Raw genomic sequence first — 5,026 nt, 5'->3', positions numbered from 1 at the left:
TTTGGCTTTATTCTATCTGCTGCTGATCTCATTAACCTTCTGCTGTGTGTTCATGTCGCTCTCTAAATCTTCTCATTCTCAGTCTCTGATCCTCCTGTTTCTTTCCTAAAAGCACCACATGGTCATCTTCATCTTCACACTCTTAATATTTGCATGTGAAATCCATAATGATAAATGTCTCTCACCTGCCGTGTGTCTCATGTGAAAACCTCCTCACAGACCAAACAGAAGCATCAGTTGACAAGACCAGCACAAACACCACAGACACTGAACACATTGAAAACAACAATCAGAAATCAAAACCCATCTTTCATCTTTCAGTGTTTAGTTAAACTTGTGTTACATTCTGATGTGTGTGTGCTACTGGTCACTGCAGAGGTCAAACTAGAGGACACAGCTGCAGTAGTTGGTCCTGTAATAAAACATCAGCACAGAATCACTTGCTTTCTCTCTCTGAACCACATCAACACAATTCACTGCTGACTTCATAAACTAATCAAACTACGACACTTTTTAAAAATTAAGAGCCCAATTGAGGAAACTGATTGTTTTGCATCATTTTTATAAACACTTGGATATTTATGTATTAATCTACTCCATGAGTGAGATTCATACCAGCTGATGAGAAACTCATACCACATTCTGAATCCTTTGCTACTGTAGAGGTAACAGGTCCACTTGTTGGTCCTGTAATAAAACAAAATTGAAGTATTACATGGCCAATTAAGATAAAATTTGTAATTTACTGTAATGGTTGTATTTGTTCCCTCTCAAGGGAACTTCGAGCCGCGTCCTCTAGGAGTCGCTATGGGGAACGACGTCAGGGTGAATTGTGTCTGAAGAATACATACAAAAACGACAATGGACTTGGCCGGCGACAGCCTACGACGTCACTTATTGTTTCTTGTGCAAAAAGGCACGCTCTGACACCCGGAGCTTTCATATGGCTCGAGCTGTGAATGTATGGTGAGGAGTAAGCAAAATCAGCTCTCGAGGAAGAGGAATGCAATCATTGCATTCACTGCTTGTTTCTTGCGAGAGGCACACTACTCATACCCGCTTTCACAAGCTCGCGGGCTATGTGTGTGTGGTAAGTAACAGCTTGTCCAGCTCTCGCGATGCATTCACAAAGGCGGGAGGTGAACCTTTACTGTTTTTCTGATTTCGCATGAATGCAACGGTGGCGACAGCGGCTCCATTCTTGCTTAATCCCGGGGGAATTTTCCCCTTCCTCCTACTCTTTCTTGGTGCTTTCGTTCAGTTCCACCTCTGGTAGCCCTTCCTACACATATAGATATCTGAGGATGTCTATGTGATAGCTGAGTGACTGCTCCCCTTCCTAGAGTTTTTAAGCAGTCTACTTGATACCTCGCCTAGATGTCGCTGTCTCCCCTGCTAGGGTTATAAGTAGATAGCCCATGGTCCTGGCTGCTTCTGGGAGGGTTTACTGCACAAGAATAAAAACCTTCCTAAGAACCCAAGAGATTCAACTGATGTGTTTGCATGAGAGTAATATCTTTAGAGAACATGAGATTGTAATGAGTCTGATGAGAGAGTTTCTGTACATTTAACATTCACTTGAAGATCTCCTTGAAATGTTTGTTCTCCGTTCGGATTCATCACCCCTCTGTGGAGTGGGCTTCTCTGGGAAAGGTTTTTTTCTTGGAAGGGTTTTGCGACCCTCTTGAGTGTTGACTCTATGAGTAACATTTCTCAGGTAACAGCTTGCTCTTGCAGATTCTGCGGGTCTGGCCAGAGCAGAGGCCGTGCTTAGGGTTGGTTAAGGCTAATCCCCTTGAAAGTACCCCCCTTCAGCCTGAGGACAGAGGATATTGCTGTTTTATGTTCACAGTGTGTGTGCGTGTGTTTGTTCACTTCTCACTGCTGTGTGTTTGCACTTGGATGGGTTAAATGCAGAGGGCCAATTTCAAGTATGGGTCACCGTACTTGACATTACGTCACAACTTTCACTTTAACGACTTTCACTTGATGGATAGGGCATGGCATGCTCCCCTCTCTGCAGAAGGGTCCGTCATAGAGCACCACCTCCTGGCGGGTCAGGTGTACCTCCCTGTCTCTGAGGGTTGGGAGCCTGTCCTTGATTCTCACTTCGCAGGCCTTGTGGATGATGGCATGCTCCCCTTTCTGCAGAAGGGTCCCTTATAGAGTGCCACCTCCTGGCAGGTCAGGTTTTCCTCCCTGTCTCTCAGGGTTAGGAGCCTGTCCGTTCTGATGTCCGGGTTGATTCCCACTTCTCAGGCCTTGTGGATAATGACATGCTCCCTTTCTGCAGAAAGGTCACTTATAGTGCGCCACCTCCTGGTGGGTAAGGTGTTTCTCCCTGTCTCTTGGCATTAGGGGCCTGTGCTTCTCTATATCCACTATTGGAAAGATGGTCAAGTCTAGCTCAATGGCAATACCATCAGTCGATTAGCAGTTTGTGAACTGCCTATGCTGATTGGGTGCAGCATTGCTCCCCTCGCAGTGAGGGTTGACCCCTAGTATTGCCAGTCATGTGACAAGCATCTGGAGCCCTGTTGAGTGTGACCTCTCTGGCACACATTTCTCAAATACATGTTATGGTAAGTGTGCAAGCTAGTCTCTGGGCACTTTCTAAAATCCACAGAAGTGGTAAGTGCGCACCAAGTTCTGGGCACTTTTCTAAAATCCACATAAGTGGTAAATGCACTTTTCTAAAATCCTGTATGGTATGGGTTACGCGCTAGACTTCGTTCCCATTTTTGAGTTGGTTTAAAACCCTGGTCTCCTTGGGCCCAACTGCACTTAGGTATTATCCCAGATTCCTCTTGACCATCTGCTACCTAGGATGCGTCGAGGCCCTCCTAGGCTACCTTATTAGAACAGTTTCCAACAGGATTCCACAGGAACTGCTTCCCTTGTTCTGTGAGTCGATTCCTGAGGGAACAGGCCCATTCAGAGCTAGTGGTAGCTCCTAAGTGACAGGCAGGTCTAGGTTATCCTAGGTACTTCGCCATATCCCCCTGAAGGAGTCTTCTTTATTCCAAGCCTTGAGCTCTACCCTGGGTCCAGCCTTCTGACCCCATGCAGGTAAGTGGATAACAGCTTGGGCCTTTGGCCGAGGGGGATAACATCACTGCCACCACAGTCTTCACTAACGTCCCAGGGGTAATTTCCTTAAATTTAAGGAAGTTGAGACTTAGTGCTTGTTCTAATAGCATGCACTTCACTCAGCATGGCAGCGTGGGTATAACCGTTCCCCATAGCGATCCCTAGAGGACGCGGTTCGAAGTTCCCTCGAGAGGGAACGTCTCAGGTTATGTATGTAACCATGGTTCCCTGAGATAGGGAACGAGACACCGTGTCCTCTAGTCTCTTCGCCATGCTTTGGACGCAAGCTTCAGATGAAGAAGCAATGTTGTGTTACGTTGCGCCCCTTTATATTGTGGTCAGTCTGATAGTGATGCACCGGTGGTGATGAGTTGCGCTGGAAGTGACGTCATAGGCTGTCAATTCCATTGTTGTTTTTGTATGTATTCTTCAGACACGAGTCACGCTGACGCCGTTCCCCATAGCGACCCCTAGAGGATGCAGTGTCTCGTTCCCTGTCTCAGGGAACCATAATTGCATACGTAACATGAGACGTTTTCTGTCTTTAAATGATAGCAATTAAAATCATAATATTATCATCATAAAATGTGCGTGAAAGAAATGTAACATATGCAGTTGCATAGAATAGCAATATATGCAATTGCTGTAATAACAATAAAAAAAACAAATATCACTGTAAATAATTGCAGTTACAATGAACATTACAGTAAAGGAGTAGGAGTGCTTTTAATTATCATGAAAAACTATTGCAAAATATTCCTTATTTTATTAATGCAAAATATAATTTCTTTTGATTTTGGGTTGAAATGTTTGATTGTCTATTTATTTTATCAACTGAAAAATAAAAAAATGAGTAAATAAACACATAAAATACATATAAATACCAGACAAGGACCAAAAAAAGTTGACCTAAATCTAGTCTCAATTAAACAAAAAGGAGGTAAAACCAACACAGTCAAAATATGCATTATATTGCACTTTGGCATAAGGGGATTTTTTGGTGAAATGTTAGTTTGACATGTTCCTGTCAGGTTCTATGAGGATTTCGCTCATTTTCATCACTCTCCTTGCTGTTGCAGTTGTTTAGCAAATGTCAACATTCATGTATTAAAAGCTCACCACAACAGGGTTTGACACTAATGGTCGTCTGTCCATGACTGATGTAGTTCTTCACACTGCAGGTGATGTTTCCATCAGTTCTCTCACTCAGATCAATGCTGGAGTTTCCATCCATCTGTGGATGTCCATTCAGAGTCCAGCTGTAGAGGAGCTGATCACCCTCAGAGGAGCAGGACACCCTCATCACCCCACTGGAGGAGCAGATGATTGACACTTCTACTGAGCCAATAGGCCCTGTCATTTTGTGATCAATTGGTTTATTCCTCATTTGGTTAGGGAATCTATGTGTTTCATGATTAGTTCCCCTTTAAAAGTCTGTCTCTGTTTTCAGTTCACTGTCGGTCATTGAATGTAGTATACGTGTGTGGAGTTTCTTGTGTTTTCTTCATGAAGATTCATATTAAAAGGATTATTATTTGAACTTTGTGTTCCGGCTCGTCTAACCAGCACGGTTCGTTTCAGAATGACCGACCAAAACATGACGGCTGGGGGAAGGCTATGGAGTTTGCGGCAGGGCGGAGGAGAGTTGGAAGGGTATGTGGCAGATTTCATTGAGCTGTACCATCTGGTGAGCAGGCCCGATACCACTCTCGGCATTGTGTTTCTGTCGGGGCTGGACAAGGATATTATCCGATGCGAAATCCCTGATCACGATTATCCGCTGATTGAGTTAATCAATATCATTCTTTATTTAAACTGCTCTAATTTCGAGGTAGAACAAATAGAGAGTACTAATCCGACGCACCGTCCAGTCCCCTCAGAAACACGCCACATCGCGCCAGCTCACCCGAAGCCAAGAACTGACACATAGCGCTCC

Source organism: Garra rufa, chromosome 16 (genome assembly GCF_049309525.1).
Source record: "Garra rufa chromosome 16, GarRuf1.0, whole genome shotgun sequence".
Lineage (NCBI taxonomy): Eukaryota > Metazoa > Chordata > Actinopteri > Cypriniformes > Cyprinidae > Garra > Garra rufa.
This window is presented reverse-complemented; position numbering follows the sequence as displayed.